Raw genomic sequence first — 19302 nt, 5'->3', positions numbered from 1 at the left:
GCTTCGGCTATCTGATGCAAAGAGCAAACTTACTGGCAAAGACCTTGATGCTGGCAAATATTAAAGGCAAAAGGAAAAGAGGGAGACAAAGGATAAGAGGGTTAGATAGCATCACTGACTCGATTGACCTGAGCAAACTCCAGGATATAATCAAGGACAGGGAAGTCCATGGGGTTGCAAAGAGTGGGACATAACAACTGAACAACACCAACATATAATATTATAAAAATATTTGTTGTCCACAAACTCATCTGTGGAATCTGACACCCAAATCAAATCATTTAAGATTTTTTCCTTTTCAATTGCCAGGAAAATACTCAAGCTATTGGACTCAAAAGAGTCAAAGCATACTTTGACTCAGATGGTGTCTTCAATATTCTCCTTTCTTGAATATTATAATTTGCTTTAAAAAGCTGTGGATTTTTTTAGACAACTATTGCCTGTTAGTAGCTAAACAGAAATATAACACAGGTCAGAGATCACTAAAGAAATTTTGAAGGTATGGGTAATTGTTTATCAAGAAAATTGTATTTTTTTTTTTAAGAAGAAAATAGGCAAGTGTGGGAGAAGGAAAGTGTTGTTTTTTCAATTAAAAAAACGTTATTTTATTTTATTTTGGAGTATATGTAACTCAGTTCAGTTCAGTTCAGTCGCTCAGTCGTACCCGACTCTTTGAGACTGCACGAATCACAGCACGCCAGGCCTCCCTGTTCATCACCATCTACGGGAGTTCACTCAGACTCACGTCCATCGAGTCCGTGATGCCATCCAGCCATTTCATCCTCGGTCGTCCCCTTCTCCTCCTGCCCACAATCCCTCCCAGCATCAGAGTCTTTTCCAATGAGTCAACTTTTCACATGCGGTAGCCAAAGTACTGGAGTTTCAGCTTTAGCATCATTCCCTCCAAAGAAATCCCAGGGCTGATCTCCTTCAGAATGGACTGGTTGGATCTCCTTGCAGTCCAAGGGACTCTCAAGAGTCTTCTGCAACACCACAGTTCAAAGGCATCAATTCTTCAGCGCTCAGGCTTCTTCACAGTCCAACTCTCACATCCATACTTGACCACTGGAAAAACAATAGCCTTGACTAGACGGACCTTAGTCGGCAAAATAATATCTCTGCTTTTCAATATGCTATCTAGGTTGGTCATAACTTTTCTTTCAAGGAGTAAGCGTCTTTTAATTTCATGGCTGCAGTCACCATCTGCAGTGATTCTGGAGCCCCCAAAAATAAAGTCTGACACTGTTTCCACTGTTTCCCCATCTATTTCCCATGAAGTGATGGGACTGGATGCCATGATCCTCGTTTTCTGAATGTTGAGCTTTAAGCCAACTTTTTCACTCTCCTCTTTCACTTTCATCAAGAGGCTTTTTAGCTCCTCTTTACTTTCTGCCATAAGGGTGGTGGCATCTGCATATCTGAGGTTATTAATATTTCTCCCGGCAATCTTGATTCCAGCTTGTGTTTCTTCCAGTCCAGCGTTTCTCATGATGTACTCTGCATATAAGGTAAATAAGCAGGGTGACAATATACAGCCTTGACCTACTCCTTTTCCTATTTGGAACCAGTCTGTTGTTCCATGTCCAGTTCTAACTGTTGCTTCCTGCCCTGCATACAGATTTCTCAAGAAGCAGGTCAGGTGGTCTGGTATTCCCATCTCTCTCAGAATTTTCCACAGTTTATTGTGATCCACACAGTCAAAGGCTTTGGCATAGTCAATAAAACAGAAATAGATGCTTTTCTAGAACTCTCTTGCTTTTTCCTTGATGCAGCAGATATTGGCAATTTGATCTCTGGTTCCTCTGCCTTTTCTGAAACCAGTTTGAACATCAGGAAGTTCACAGTTCACATATTGTTAAAGCCTGGCTTGGAGAATTTGAGCATTACTTTACTAGTGTGTGAGATGAGTGCAACTGTTCAGTAGTTTGAGCATTCTTAGGCATTGCCTTTCTTTGGGATTGGAATGGAAACTGACCTTTTCCAGTCCTGTGGCCACTGCTGTTTTCCAAATTTGCTGGCATAGTGAGTGCAGCACTTTCTCAGCATCATCTTGCAGGATTTGAAATAGCTCCACTGCAATTCCATCACCTCCAGTAGCTTAGTTCATAGTGATGCTTCCTAAGGCCCACTTGACTTCACATTCCAGGAGTCTGGCTCTAGATGAGTGGTCACACCATTTTGATTATCCGGGTCGTGAAGATCTTTTTTGTACAGTTCTTCTGTGTATTCTTGCCACTTCTTCTTAATATCTTCTGCTTCTGTTAGGTCCAAAACATTTCTGTCCTTTATCGAGCCCATCTTTGCATGAAATGTTCCCTTGGTGTCTCTAATTTTCTTGAAGAGATTTCTAGTCTTTCCCATTCTGTTGTTTTCCTCTATTTCTTTGCATTGATCACTGAAGAAGGCATTCTTATCTCTTCTTGCTATTCTTTGGAACTCTGCATTCAGATGCTTATATCTTTCCTTTTCTCCTTTGCTCTTTGCTTCTGTTCTTTTCACAGCTATTTGTAAGGCTTCCCCAGACAGCCATTTTGCTTTTTTGCATTTCTTTTCCATGGGAATGGTCTTGATCCCTGTCTCCTGTACAATGTCACAAACCTCATACCATAGTTCATCAGGCACTCTATCTATCAGATCTAGACCCTTAAATCTATTTCTCACTACCACTGTATAATCATAAGGAATTTGATTTAGGTCATACCTGAATGGTCTAGCTGTTTTCCCTACTTTCTTCAATTTAAATCTGAATTTGGTAATAAGGAGTTCATGATCTGAGCCACAGTCAGCTCCTGGTCTTGTTTTTGCTGACTGTATAGAGCTTCTCCTTCTTTGGCTGTAAATAATATAATCAGTCTGATTTCAGTGTTGACCATCTGGTGATGTCCATGTGTAGAGTCTTCTCTTGTGTTGTTGGAAGAGGGTGTTTGCTATGACCAGTGCATTTTCTTGGCAAAACTCTATTAGTCTTTGCTCTGCTTCATTCTGTATTGCAAGGCCAAATTTGCCTATTACTCCAGGTGTTTCTTGACTTCCTACTTTTGCATTCCAGTCCCCTATAATGAAAAGGACATCTTTTTTGGGTGTTAGTTCTAAAAGGTCTTGTAAGTCTTCATAGAACCGTTCAACTTCAGCTTCTTCAGCATTACTGGTTAGGTCATAGACTTGGATTACGGTGATATTGAATGGTTTGCCTTGGAAATGAACAGAGATCATTCTGTCATTTTTGAGATTGCATCCAAGTACTGCATTTTGGACTCTTTTGTTGACCATGATGGCTACTCCATTTCTTCTGAGGGATTCCTGCCCACAGTAGTAGATACAATGCTCAGCTGAGTTAAATTCACCCATTCCAGTCCATGTTAGTTCGCTCATTCTTGAATGTTGACGTTCACTCTTGCTATCTCTTGTTTGACCCCTTCCAATTTGCCTTGATTCATGGACCTGACATTCCAGGTTCCTATGAAATATTGCTCTTTACAGCATCAGACTTTGTTTTTATCACCAATCACATCAACAGCTGGGTATTGTTTTTGCTTTGGCTCCATCCCTTCTTTCTTTCTGGAGTTATCCCTCCACTGATCTCCAGTAGTATATTGGATACCTACTGACCTGGGCAGTTCCTCATTCAGTATCCTATTATTTTGCCTTTTCATACTGTTCATGGGGTTCTCAAGGCAAGAATACTGAAGTGGCTTGCCATTCCCTTCTCCAGTGGACCACATTCTGTCAGACCTCTCCACCATGACCCGCCTGTCTTGGGTTGTCTTGCAGGCATGGCTTGGTTTCATTGATTTAGACAAGGCTGTGGTCCTAGTGTGATTAGATTGACTAGTTTTCTGTGAGTATGGTTTCAGTGTGTCTGCCCTCTGATGCCCTCTTGCAACACCTACCATCTTACTTGGGTTTCTCTTACCTTGGATGTGGGGTATCTCTTCATGGTTGCTCCAGCAAAGCGCAGCTGCTGCTCCTTACCTTGGATGAAGGGTATCTCCTCACTGCTGCCCTTCCTGACCTTCAACGTGGGATAGCTCCTCTAGGCCCTTCTGTGCCAGTGCAGCTACTGCCTCTTGGACGTGGGTTGATCTTTCCGGCCACTACCCCTGGCCTCGGGTGCGGGGTGGCTCCTCCCGGCCCCTGAACCTGAAGCCCCGTAAAAGAAAATATTAATAATTACAATTAAATTTATGGCATGAATATGGAACAAATATTTGTTATGAAATGAGAGAAGATATTTGACACACAAGCATGTGGTAGAGCCTCTAATCTCATATATAGAAAGAGCTTCTAAAAATCAGTAAGAAAAAAGAAAGACAATCTGAAATAAACAGACAAACAAGATAGTTCTGTGTGTACAGCCTCCCAAGATGAATATCTGGATGGTCAAATAAAAAATGAAAAAGTGCTGCCCCATAGAGTCATAATTAATACTCATGGTAGCCACAAAGAAAGTACACTATACAGGCAGACCAGAGCTGTTGAAGTTAAAGGGCTAGAAAGTGCAAATGTTACGTGTGCTTACTTTTAGCAAGAAAAGAAGAAATAGGCATTGGAAGGAAGGATAAAGAGGAATGCAAGGTGCTGGAAATCCTACTACTGATGTAGGTGGTTGTCACATGATGTGTCCTCTTTGTTATTCTTTGAGCTAAGGTTTGTTCTCATGTTCATAAATTTGCACTTAAATATAATTTACTAAATCTGTTAGATAAAGTATGATGCAACAGTTAAGCAGCAACTTACTCATGATTTATTCCTTTGAAATTTTGTGCTATTTTTGTTCATTCTGGTTTTAGTCAATTTTTTTTTTAGACTTACCAACATTATTTTCATTTTCTTTACGTCTCATTTTTGTTGTCATTCAGAAGTTTTATCTTAGGCCATATCAACAAATTTGTCAACATATTTCACTTATGATTTTAATTTTTATGATTAATTTGTTCTGTCTTGTTCCATTTTTAAAATGTCACATAAGTTTAGCAGTCTCTTTTTTCTTCAAAATATTCATCATGTTTTCCTACATTGCCTATAAAGTAGTCAGTATCTTTGTTATAGCACTCTGGATCATTTGAATAGTTACAATGCTTTGCTCTGATTGCTTGACTGCTTTGTAATTGTCAATGGGCATTATGTCCACTTAAAAGCAAAAACAAATTCAACAAATTTGAGCCTTAACACTGAGGAATCTTCTTAATTTTGAACTAATTGAAAACCTTGTGATTTCTGTTACTCTGAGTATTTATCTTTCTATTATATCTTTTATGCATTAAAATAATTATTTTAACTTTATCAGAATCTTTGGTGCTTTGATACCAATGTAGTTACTGTTAGATATTCATTTATCATATTACCAGTAAGCATCAGTTCAGTTCAGTTCAGTCACTCAGTTGTGTCTGACTCTTTGCAAGCCCATGAATCACAGCACGCCAGGCCTCCCCATCCATCACCAACTCCCTGAGTTTACTCAAACTCATGTCCATAGAGTTGGTGATACCATCCAGCCATCTCATCCTCTGTCATCCCCTTCTCCTCCTGCCCTCAATCCCTTCCAGCATCAGGGTCTTTGCCAGTGAGTCAACTCTTAGCATAAGGTGGCCAAAGTATTGGAGTTTCAGCTTTAGCATCACTCCTTCCAATGAACACCAGACTGATATCCTTTAGAATGGACTGGTTGGATCTCCTTGCAGTCCAAGGGACTCTCAAGAGTCTTCTCCAACACCACAGTTCAAAACCATCAATTCTTTGGTGCTCAGCTTTCTTCACCGTCCAACTCTCACATCCATACATGACCACTGGAAAAATCATAGCCTTGATTAGATGGACCTTTGTTGGCAAAGTAATGTCTCTGCCTTTTAATATGCTATCTAGGTTGGACATAACTTTCCTTCCAGTAAGCATAATAATTGTCAATGTGACTTTAATGCATCTTGCATTTCTTTTATCAAAGTATTATAATTTTTGCCCTATTTCTTTCCTTAAGTTTGTGAGCAATATTTTACCATTATTCTCAAAGATCAAAAAGAGCATTGAAGACCTTTAAGGCTTTAACACATATAGCTGCTAACTTCTAGTCCTCTAAAGTTAATTAGGCTAAAAGATTCAAAAGAGAAAATATTATAATTTATAAGCATTTATAATTACAAGGACAATAATATTAAGAAATTTAAAAGTTCTATAGTTTTATGTTGCTGAAGATCCACAGACCAACCAACACAAGAAATACCATGAACACATGATGTTTACACATAGTAAAACCCATACTTTACAACACATATCTGACAGCAAGACAGAATATTTTCACGGACTAGGGCCAAGCAAGACCTAGACTAAACCTAACATACCTCCAAATTTGACATGATTAAACTCAGACAAATTATGGAAATAGTTTCCCAATGTATCCAGATGAATTCTTCCTGGAAAGACAATTTCACATGGAGTCTCTAGTCATTTTGTTCAAATTGTCCTGTCTTATGTTATGTTATTATTCTACTGGGCATGAGAAAGAACAAGATAGCATTTTCAAAATTAAGTGAAGAAAACAGCAAACAAAACAAAACAAAACAAAACAAACAAAACCCCACCTGTGACACATCATTAAATGAAGTGAAGAAAACAGCATGAATAACCCACTTATGAAAACCATTAAAATAACATATATTATTTTAAAAATAATTGACATATTCAAAAATTTTGAGAAAGAAGAAAAGAATGGAAAGTCTGATCAAATAATTAGAAAGTGAAGTGAAAGTGAAAGTGAAGTCACTCAGACGTGTCCGACTCTTTGTGACCCCATGGACTGTAGCCTACCAGGCTCCTCCCTCCATGGGATTCTCCAGGCAAGAGTACTGGATTGGATTAAACATACACAGAATTCTAGTGGTAAAATTATAATCTCTGATAGAAGAAATCATTGTATATTTTAACAGCAGCAGAAGGCAAAAAAGAAGGACTCGGTGAAAGGCCAAAATCACATTTTGAAACAGGAAATAAAAGAGAAAGAGGAATCAAAAATTCAGAGAAGACTGTAAAGCATATGTGATGCAGACTAAAGTCTAAACAGTGGAATATATGCTCAGAACATGAGGAAAAAGCATAACTGAGGGATTTTGAAGGTTGATAATAGACAAAACCCCATAGATCAGATGGGACTAAGAAGAATAACTATAAAGAAAATGGCCTAAGGGTAAATTATTGTTGAACTGCTGAAAACTGAACACCAAAAACAAGTGATAAAAACAGGCAGAAGAAAAGAAACATTTACAACAGAAGTGAGGAGGTCAGGGACAAAAAAAAGAATACCATCTTTCAGTTCAGTTCAGTTGATCAGTTGTGTCTGACTCTTTGTGACCCCATGAACCAAAGCACACCAGGCCTCCCTGTCCATCACCAACTCCTGGATTTTACCCAAATTCAGGTACATCTAGTCAGTGATGCCATCCAACCATCTCATGCTCTGGTATCCCCTTTTCCTCCTGCCTTCAATCTTTCCCAGGATCAGATTCTTTTCAAATGAGTCAGCTCTTTGCATCAGGTGGCCAAACTATTGGAGTTTTAGCTTCAACATCAGTCCTACCAATGAACGCCCAGGACTGATCTTCTTTAGAATGAATTCATTGGATTTCCTTGCAGTCCAAGTGACTCTCAAGAGTCTTCTCCAACACCACAGTTCAAAAGCATCAATTCTTCAGTGCTCAGCTTTCTTCACAGTACAACTCCCACATCCATACATGACCAATGGAGAAACCATAGCCTTGACTAGACAGACCTTTGTTGGCAACGCAATATCTCTGCTTTTGAATATGCTATCTAGGTTTCCTAACTTTCCTTCCAAGGAGTAAGCATCTTTAACACAGTCTGCAATGATTTTGGAACCCTCCAAAATAAAGTCATCCACTTTTTCCACTGTTACCTCATCTATTTGCCATGAAGTGATGGGACCGGATGCCATGATCTTAATTTTCTGAAAGGTGAGCTTTAAGCCAACATTTTCATTCTCCTGTTTCACTTTCATCAAGAGGCTCTTTAGTTCTTCACTTTCTGCCATAAGGATGATGTCATCTGCATATCTGAGGTTACTGATATTTCTTCCGGTAATCTTGATTTTGGCTTGTGTTTCATCCAGCCCAGCATTTCTTATGATGTACTCTGCATATAAGTTAAATAACCAGAGTGACAATATGCAGCCTTGAAGTACTCTTTTCCCTATTTGGAACCAGTCTATTGTTCCATGTCCAGTTCTAGCTGGTGCTTCCTGGCCTGCATACAGATTTCTCAAGAGGCAGGTCAGGTGGTCTGGTCTTTCCATCTCTTTCATAATTTTCCACAGTTTATTGTGATCCACATTGTCAAAGGCTTTGGCATAGTCAATAAAGCAGAAATATATGTTTTGTTTTTTTTTTTTTTTTCCTGGAACTCTCTTGCTTTTTTTATGATCCAGCAGATGTTGGCAATTTGATCTCTGATTCCTCTGCCCTTTTTAAAGCCAGTTTTCAACATCTGGAAGTTCACGGTTCACGTATTGCTGAAGTCTGGCTTGGAAAGTTTTGAGCATTACTTAACTAGTGTGTGATATGAGTGCAATTGTGTGATAATTTGAGAATTCTTTGGCATTGCCTTTCTTTGGGAATGGAATGAAAACTGACCTTTTCCAATCCTGTGGCCACTGCTGAGTTTTCCAAATTTGCTGGCATATTGAGTGCAACACTTTCACAGCATCATCTTTCAGGATTTGAAATAGCTCAACAGGAATTCCATCACTTCCACTAGCTTTGTTTGTAGTGATGCTTCCTAATGCCCACTTCACTTCACATTCCAGGATGTCTGGCTCTAGGTGAGTGATAGCACCACTGAGATTATCTGCATCGTGAAGAGCTTTTCTGTACAATTCCATGTATTCTTGCCACCTCTTCTTAATATCTTCTGCTTCTGTTAGGCCCCTACCATTTCTGTCCTTTATTGAGCTCATCTTTGCATGAAATGTTCCCTTGGTGTCTCTAACTTTCTTGGAGAGATCTCTAGTCTTTCCCATTCTATTGTTTTCCTCTATTTCTTTGCATTGATTTCTAAGGAAGACTTTCTTTTCTCTCCTTGCTATTCTTTCAAACTCTTCATTCAAATGGGTATATCTTTCCGTTCCTCCTTTGCTTTGTTTAGCTTCTCTTCTTTTCACAGCTATTTGTAAGTCCTCCTCAGACAGCCGTTTTGCTTTTTCGCATTTGTTTTTCTTGGGGATGGTCTTGATCCTTTTCTCCTCTACTACGTCACAAACCTCTGTCCATATTTCTTCAAGCAATCCGTCTATCAGATCTAGTCCCTTAAATCTATCTCTCACTTCCACTGTATAATCATAAGGAATTTGATTTAGGTCATACCTGAGTGGTCTAGTAGTTTTGCCCGCTTTCTTCAATTTAAATCTGAATTTGACTATAAGGAGTTCATGATCTGAGCCATAGTCAGCTCTTGGTCTTGTTTTTGCTGACTGAATAGAGCTTCTCCATCTTTGACTGCAAAAAATATAGTCAATCTGATTTTGGTGTTGATCATCTGGTGATGTTCATGTGTAGAGTCTTATCTTGTGCTGTTGGAAGATGGTGTTTGCTATGACTAGTGTGTTCTCTTTGCAAAAATCTATTAGCCATTGCCCTACTTCATTCTGTACTCCAAGGCCAAATTTGCCTGCTATTTGCCTAGTCAAGTCCAGGTGTTCCTTGACTTCCTACTTTTTATTCCAGTCTCTTATAATGAAAACAACATCTTTTTTACAGTTTTAGTTCTAAAAGGTCTTGTTAGGTCTTCATAGAACCTTTAAGCTTCAGCTTCTTAAGCATTACTGGTTGGGGTATAGACTTGGATTACCATGATATAGAATGGTTTGCTTTGGAAACGAATAGAGATCATTTTGTCATTTTTGAGATTGCATCCAAGTACTGCATTTCAGACTCTCTTGTTGACTATAATGGCTACTCTATTTTTTCTAAGGGATTCCTGCCCACAGTAGCAGATATAATGGTCATCTGAGTTAAATTCACCCATTCCAATCCATCCTAGTTCACTGATTCCTAGAATGTCAATGTTCACTCTTGCCATCTCCTGTTTGACCACTTCCAATTTGCCTTGATTCATGGACATAACATTCCAGGTTCCTATGCAATATTGCTGTTTACAGCATTAGATCTTGCTTCTATCACCAGTCACATCCACAACTGGGTATTGTTTTTGCTTTGGCTCCATCCCTTCATTCTTTCTGGAGTTATTTCTCCATCAATCTCCAGTAGCATATTGGGCACCTACTGACCTTGGGAGTTCATTTTTCAATGTCCTATCTTTTTACCTTTTCATGCTATTCTTAGGGCTCTCAAGGCAAGAATATTGAAGTGGTTTACCATTTCCTTCTCCAGTGGACTACATTGTGTCTTACCTCTACACCGTGACCCAGCCATCTTCGGTGGCCCCACACAGAATGACTTAGTTTCCTTGATTCTACAAGCTATGGTCCATGTGATCAGAATGGCTGGTTGTCTGTGATTGTGGTTTCAGTTTGTCTGCCCTCTGATGCCCTCTCTCAGTGCCTATCGTCTTACTGAGATTTCTCTTACCTTGGACAGGGGGTAGCACCTCTCAGCCACTCCTACTAATTGTTCTTAGCACTAAAAAACAAACAAACAAACAAAGAAAATGCGATAGAAACAAAACTGTTTTTTAACCTACAGAATAATAATTACAAGTAAAAAAGTCAGAACTGCAAAAGGAATAGAGTGAAGTGGAAAGTAAATATGTGTGTGAGCATACACGATTCTTTTTTCTACAAAACTGTAGCAATCATATTCCATGTGACTTAATCGTATGAATAATTTCACTGAAGAGTGAACTAAAATGAAATGTGATATTGTGTAAAGAGAGATAAGGTGAACTGAATTTCTAGCCTTTATTATTTGGGAAATATTAAAGTAACTATGTTATTAAACAAGGATGAATGCTGTAATTTCTAAATTGAAAAAAGAAAAATAATAACTTTAAAATAGATTCTTGATGTATTGTTATCAAATGAATAAGCTAAATGTAGTAAAATCAATAAGTAAAAAAAGGATTTCAAAGGTGTTGGTCTGAAAAACTGGAAAGCTGTGTTTCTATTAACTGAGGAAATGTTAACAGGAGTGAGTTGTTTGGAAGCAAGGTAGTAGATGTCTAGTTTCAGGCATGTCCATACATGCAACAGAACTATCAATTTTTTTTTTTTAACTGTAAATTCAGGTTGACTGGATTCAGACCTTCTCCCTGCAGAGAGAGGGCAGAGATTGCCACAGTTCATGTCTCCTTGTCTATACTTTTCTGTATGACTGACACATTGTTTTACCGTATTGATGATTTGGTTTCTTTTTACCACTTTACTCTAGCTTTGCGTATATCTGTTCAGGTCGACATTGTAATTCAATACCTAGAAGAAAAGCTAAACTTACTAGACTCATAGGACACCTTGCAATGACCCTGTACACGAGTTACATCAATTTTATTAACTTGATATAAAGGTGTGCACTAACACTTCACATCCACTTGAGTTTAAAAATTTAGACTAAAAAACTGCAGACTATCTTTTTATTCAAATTTAATCAGTCTGTGTGTAATATTATCAGAAAAAAATGCCATTACTCTTATAATTTTAAAAACAGTGGTACCATTTCAAAGCTTCTATTAACAGTTTTCCATGAGCTCATAGATCAACAAAAATTTTTGTTAATGCTAAAATGAAAACATAGAATCAAAGTCTTTAGTGGAGAATAATCTTGTAAAACTTTATTGAGATGGAAAAAAGCTGAGACTTTTAAATTTATGTTTAATCATATTACAGGGGCAAAAACAAGAAAACATATTTATCAATGTAGACTTTTGCCTCTAAACATACATAAGGCTTTCAAGATGGTGCAGCAGTAAAGAATCTGCCTGTCAATGCAGGATACCCAAGAGATATGAGTCTGATTCCTGGGTCAGGAAGATGTCCTGGAATAGGAAATGACAACGCACTAAAGCATCTTGGGTTTTCCTTATGGTTCAGCTGGTAAAGAATCCACCTGCAATGAGGGAGACCTGGGTTTGATCCCTGGGTTGTGAAGATCCCCTGGAAGGGGCAAAATTTACCCATTCCAGTATTCTTGCCTAAAGAATTCCATGGACTGTATAGTCCATGGGGTCACAAAGAGTCAGATATGACTGAGCAACTTTCACTTTCACTTTTTCCAGTATTCTTGCCTGAGAAATCCCAGTCAGGCATGACTGAGCACAAACATACATATATATATATAGCCAACATTTATATTTAAAAATACATATCCCAGTAAAGTTGGCCTAAAATTAATTTCACATTTTCACACCTGTCAATTAATTCCAGTGAATAGGTAATCAGACTGAAAATTTCATCAAATCAACTGGTCTGCCTTAATGTGTATTTGAAAATTATGTTTACATTAAACTGAAAATAAATGATTTAAACATCATATGAGCCAAATAAACACTTATTTTTACCTTTTCTCTCCCCAAAATATGTTGGGTGACTAAGTATAAACACAGACTTATAAGGGTGGAAAATCTACCTTTAGTACTTTTAGTGCTGATTAACTTATATCAGGGAATTTAATAAAAAATATTCTGAATAGAGGCTAACCTGATATTTGTTGCTCAATAATGAAATTCAGTGACCAACTGAAACTGTTTACTGCACACCCTAAGATCCATTTTAGCACACTTACACTAAAGTGTTTGTTAGGAATTTGAGGAACAGAGATGGATTCCAAAATTAGGTACTTAACACTAGAACAGCTGATAAAATGAGTATATATTGATTAGGCAGCTTTTCTTTAAAGGATCATTGTGAATGTCAATTTTAACTCCGTAAAAATCCATCCCTTAAATAACCAAATAAAAGCAGTTACCACTTGTTGTAGACTTGTCCAAGGCTGCTTTCTTTTTCTCAGATGCTCCCTTTTTTAGAAGAAGAGCTTAGAATTGAACAGGATATCTTCCACACATCTCAAGCCAGGGCTTAAGGGTAAGCTTTGACATTCAAGGCTGCATCTGTGCAGTTCACCCAGAACTGCTGCAACTGAGACTCTCTGAAGTGTCCCGTGATCAAACCTGAGACTAAGTTCTGGTTGGAGTAAGAAGAGCTCAGGAGAAGAGAGTTGTCAAAGCTGCCTAGAAGATCAAGGACCTGGATATCATTTAGAAGAAGAGTTCAAGTTGCATAACTCCCTAATCAGTTGTATTCATCATCCATAAATATATATTTTTTTGAGAAGAAGGATAATATATTTAGAAAAACATTAGTCTGGAAAACATTTGTTCTAGTAAGTGTAGTCATAAGAAACACCTCAACATGGCAATGTGATGGTTAATTTCATGTATCAACTTGACTGGACCAGGATATAGGACTCTTCAGCCTCCGTTATCTCATGAGCCAGTTTTCTTATAGCAAATGTATACCTATCAATCTTATAGCAAATCTATACCATCTATCTTCTATTTCTATATCTCCTAGTAGTTCAGTTTATCTATAGAATCTGGGTTAATACAGACACCACTGGCAAATGTTTTGAAAAACATTCCAGAATTAAACTAATAATGATGTACAATAGCTGTCATTGTAAGAAAGATTTATAAGTACATGAATATAGAAAATCACTCCTCAACAAAAAATATAGAAAACATACCTTAGAGAGAAGCCTCTTAGTTAAAGTGAAATGTCAAAAGCCCACAAGGTAGAGACCATATGAATTGTCTCATAGAATCACATGAGACTGTCTGGAAGAGGAAATCATGCCTCATTGTCATTGGAGCCCTCATGCAGCAGAGAAACCAGATGAGTGCATTGTAATGTGTGTCTAATGGATATGTGGTGTTTCTCCTCCAGAACTGAAGTTAGAAATCTTATGAGCATCTTCACAAAGGAATCCCTTTAGAAATAACCAATTCTCCACAATTGTGGCTGCATACCTCACTTCAAAGGACTTTATTTTTTGAGCAGCTTTATTAATAGTTTCATAAGAAAGTTGAGTAGAATGTACAGAGAATTCCCTTCTGTCCCCTGCATATTTCACAAGTCTTTTTCATTATCAACATCCCACACCAGTGAGGTTTCTCTGTTATAGATGATGAATCTGTATTGACACATCGTTATTACCCTTACTGCACAGCTTACATTGGGATTCTCTCTTGGTATTTTGCATTCTATGTGTTTTAACAAACTTATGACATATATATATACACACACACACATCATATAGTGTCATACAGTATAGTTTCACTGTTCTAAAAATCCTGCGTTCCACCTATTTATTCTTCCTTCCTTGCACCTCCTGATAATCACTGAACGTTTTACTGTCTCCATGGTTTTGCCCTTTACAGAATGTCATATAGTTGGAATTATATAGTATGTATCTTTCCAGATTGATTTCTTTCATGACTGTATATTTTTGATCTCTTCTTCATGTGCCAACAATGACATAGTCCAATTCTCTACAGAAACAGTAAAAATTAATCTGGTCTTTCTTTATTCTAGACATAGAAATAATGATGCATATTTTAATATGACAGTTTATAAAAAGTTTCTCTCAAATTCAATATATTTTTGGAATTTTTTTCAAAATCTTTCAGGTTAATTTTCAGCCATATTGTCTTATATAGGAACAAATGCTAAATATTTCCAGTTTTGACAATGCTCATTAACCAGCTTGTCTTCAAGATATTATTATATCAATGTCCCTGTTAAGTGACCTATTATTAGTTTTATGCTATCTTCATTTATATTTGTATTCATGTAATACAGCAAGGTATTTAAATATTTATTATTATATTAAATACTTATTTTCATTGGTTTTGTCATTCTTTATTTACTTCTGAAATTTGTTTCTTTTTATTGAATTTTTGTTGTTTTTGTTTAATAATTAGACTCAATGTCTTATAAGATTTATCTATTAATTGTCCTTTGTCTTTTATGTGCTTTATAATCTTTAAATTTTATATTAGTTTTCTTTTAGAAGTTTCATAAATTAAACTATAAATATTTGAAAATCACCTCCATATTCTTCCAACTCAGAAGTATCTAATTTCTTCTTACTGAAAATTCACAAAGTCTATTTCTAAACTATAGTCAAATGATATATTACCAACTTGTATTCCTTAGTTTAGATTCCAAAGATGTTTGTGGTCATTTCTACCCTATATGATGCAAGGATAGCATAATGAAAAACAAATTACAGTCTTAACCCACATCTACTTAAATATCTAAGCATTTATCCCTATGAGAACACAATGCTATCTTACCTTTCTCGTTCTCAGGACATTTGAAAAGACTGGTACACATGAGGGTCCCTGAATTTCAACTTGCTGAAGCATGGGAAGCTTGGTTATAAGAGGGAGAAAAAGGAGACTGGTTTGATTGGAAATAAAATAAAGATTTGGTGGATAATCTAGAGAGTTACAGGAAAGATCACCCAGGACCTTGCAGATGAAGTCCTTATCCTTAGAGCATTGAAAGTCTATTGTCTGTGGAAACAGGGAGTCACAGTAAAGTGCACACTTCAGAAAAATGCAAAGACACTTATTTGAAAAGGTAACACAGTGAAAATATACAGACTAAATATCCATGATGACTCTAAAGTGGGCAGGATAGCGGGAGTATGAGATAGAGATCCTTAGGGTGGAGGTGGGGGGTAGGCCTAAAGATGTTTAGGTAAAATCAATAAGGTTTGAAGATGGAAAGGACATGGGAGAAGGTGAAAAGCAGGAACTTTAAACATCAATACTAAAAAAAAAATCAATTAACTTTGAAGAGGAAAGAGATATAGGGAGGAGATTAAAAGAGGAAATTTTAAAAATCAATACTAGCTTGTTGGAATATAAACAGCAGTGTATAGTGAATCTTTTGCCAAAATCAGAATTCTGGAAGCTATTGACATGTAACTGACATCTTTGTTTCTAAATATGCCAAGGCTGAGGCGTGGTTGAGGCAGAAAAGATGTCAAGTCACACAATTAGCTACCACAATGAAGATAATTTTTTTTAATCAGTATCCATTGCCAGAATCCCCATTAGCTTTATTAATCCTCCACTTTTATATAACATCAATGTGTTACTATAGTTTTCCCAAGGAAAGTATTGAACTATATTTTCTGAGCTTGGAGAACGAAGTGGCATTTTGTATTTCTATACTGTTATAACTTCTAATTATAATATTTCTTCTTTTCAGTCAGTCACACAGTTGTGTCCGATTCTTTGTGACCCCATGAACCAAAGCACGCAAGGCCCCCCTGTCCATCACCAACTCCCGGAGTCTACCAAAATGCATGTCCATTGAGTCAGTGATGCCATCCAATCATCTCATCTTCTGTCATTCCCTTCTCCTCCTGCCCTCAATCTTTCCTAGCATCAGGGTCTTTTCAAATGAGTCAGCTCTGCATCAGGTGGCCAAAGTATTGGAGATTCAGCTTCAACATCAGTCCTTCCAATGAACGTCCAGGACATATCTTCTTTAGGATGGACCTGTTGGATCTCCCTGCAGTCCAAGGGACTCTCAAGAGTCTCCTCCAACACTTCAGTTAAAAAGCATCAATTCTTCAGTGCTCAGCTTTCTTTACAGTCCAACTCTTACATCCATACATGACTCCTGGAGAAACTATAGCCTTGACTAGACGGACCTTGGTTGGGAAAGTAAAGTCTCTTCTTTTTAATATGCTGTCCAAGTTGGTCATAACTTTCCTTCCAAGGAGTGTCTTTTAATTTCATAGTTGCAATCATCATCTGCAGTGATTTTGGAACCCCAAAAATAAAGTCAGCCAGTGTTTACACTGTTTATCCATCTATTTGCCATGAAGTGATGGGACCGGATGCCATGATCTTCGTTTTCTGAATGTTGAGCTTTAAGCCAACTTTTTCACTCTCCTCTTTCACTTTTATCAAGAGGTTCTTTAGTTCATCTTTGTTTTCTGCCATAAGGGTGATGTCATCTGCATATCTGAGGTTATTGATATTTCTCCTAGCACTCTTGATTCCAGCTTGTGCTTCTTCCAGCCCAGCGTTTCTCATGACGTATTCTGTACATAAGTTAAATAAACAAGGTGACACTATACAGCCTTGACGTAAATCTTTTTCCTATTTGGAACCAGTCTGTTGTTCCATGTCCAGTTCTAAATATTGCTTCTTGACCTGCATACAGATTTCTCAGAGGCAGGTCAGGACGTCTAGTATTTCCATCTCTTTAATAATTGCGGGTGGCTGCGATGACACACAGAGCGTGGATGAGAGGAGCTACCCCACGTCCGAGGTCAGGGGCAGAAGTCGAGAGGACCCCACGCCCAAGGGGTGGCGGGCAAGAGGAGCTACCCCACATCCGAGGTCAGGGGCAGCAGCCTAGAGGAGCTACCCTGTGTCCGAGGTCAGGGGCAGCAGCTGAGAGGAGCTACGCCATTTCTGAGGTCAGGGGCAGTGGCCAGAGAGTGCCAGGCTGGGACAGCTCAGGAGCAGCTGAGAGGAGCTACCCTCACCTGAGGCCAGGGGCAGCGGCCAGGAGGAGTGACCCCACGTCCAAGGAGCAGTGGCTGCTCCGGCGCCGGAGGGCCTAGGGGAGCTATTCCACGTTCAAGGTTGGGAGGGGCAGTGGTAAGGAGATATCTCTCATCCAAAGTAAGGAGCAGCAGTTGCACTTTGCTGGAGTAGCCGTGAAGAGATACCCCACGGCGAAGGTAAGAGAAACCCAAGTAAGACAGTAAAATGTTGCAAGAGGGCAGACACACTGAAACCATAATCACAGAAAACTAGTCAATCTAATCACACTAGGACCACAGCCTTGTCTAACTCAGTGAAACTAAGCCATGCCCTTTGGGGCCACCCAAGATGGGCGGGCATGGTGGAGAGGTCTGACACAATGTGGTCCACTGGAGAAGAGAATGGCAAACCACTTCAGTATTCTTGTTTTGAGAACCCCATGAACAGTAGGAAAAGCAAAAATGATAGGATACTGAAAGAGGAACTCCACCGGTCAGTAGCTGCCCACTATGCTACTGGAGATCAGTGGAGAAATAACTTGAGAAAGAATGAAGGGATGGAGCCAAAGCAAAAGCAATACCAAGTTGTGGATGTGACTGGGGATAGAAGCAAGGTATGATGCTGTAAAGAGCAATATTGCATAGGAACCTGAAATGTTAATTCCATGAATCAAGGCAAATTGGAAGTGGTCAAACAGGATATGGCAAGAGTGAACATTGACATTCTAGGAATCAACAAACTAAAATGGACTGGAATAGATGAATTTAAGTCAGATGAACATTATATCTATTACTGCGGGCAGGAATCCCTTAGAAGAAATGGAGTAGCCATCATGGTCAACAAAAGAGTCAGAAATCCAGTACTTGGATGCAATTTCAAAAATGACAGAATGATCTCTGTTCGTTCCAAGGCAAATCATTCAATATCACCGTAATCCAAGTCTATGCCCCAACCAGTAACACTGAAGAAGCTGAAGTTGAACAGTTCTATGAAGACTTACAAGGCCTTTTAGAACTAACACCCAAAAAAGATATCCTTTTCCTTATAGGGGACTGGAATGCAAAAGTAGGAAGTCAAGAAACACCTGGAGTAACAGGCAAATTTGGCCTTGGAGTACAGAATGAAGCAGGGCAAAGAGTAATAGAATTTTGACCAGAATATGCACTAGACATAGCAAACACCCTCTTCCAACAACACAAGAGAAGACTCTACACATGGACATCACCAGATGGTCAACACTGAAATCAGATTGATTATATTCTTTGCAGCCAAAGATGGGGAAGCTCTATACAGTCAACAAAAACAAGACCAGGAGCTGACTGTGGCTCAGATCATGAAATCATTATTGCCAAATTCAGACTTAAATTGAAGAAAGTAGGGAAAACCACTAGACCACTCAGGTATGACCTAAATAAAGTCCCTTATGATTATGCAGTGGAAGTGAGAAATAGATTTAAGGGCCTAGATCTGATAGATAGAGTGCCTGATGAACTATGGACTGAGGTTCATGACATTGTACAGGAGACAAGGATCAAGACCATCCCCATGGAAAAGAAATGTAAAAAAGCAAAATGGCTGTCTGAGGAGGGCTTACAAATAGCTGTGAAATGAAGAGAAGTGAAAAGCAAAGAGAAAAGGAAAGATACAAGCATCTGAATGCAGAATTCCAAAGAATAGCAAGAAGAGATCAGAAAGCCTTCTTCAGTGATCAATGCAAAGAAATAGAAGAAAACAACAGAATGGGAAAGACTAGAGATCTCTTCAAGAAAACTAGAG

Source organism: Oryx dammah, unplaced genomic scaffold, assembly GCF_014754425.2.
Source record: "Oryx dammah isolate SB20612 unplaced genomic scaffold, SCBI_Odam_1.1 HiC_scaffold_18, whole genome shotgun sequence".
Classification (NCBI taxonomy): Eukaryota; Metazoa; Chordata; class Mammalia; order Artiodactyla; family Bovidae; genus Oryx; species Oryx dammah.
This window is presented reverse-complemented; position numbering follows the sequence as displayed.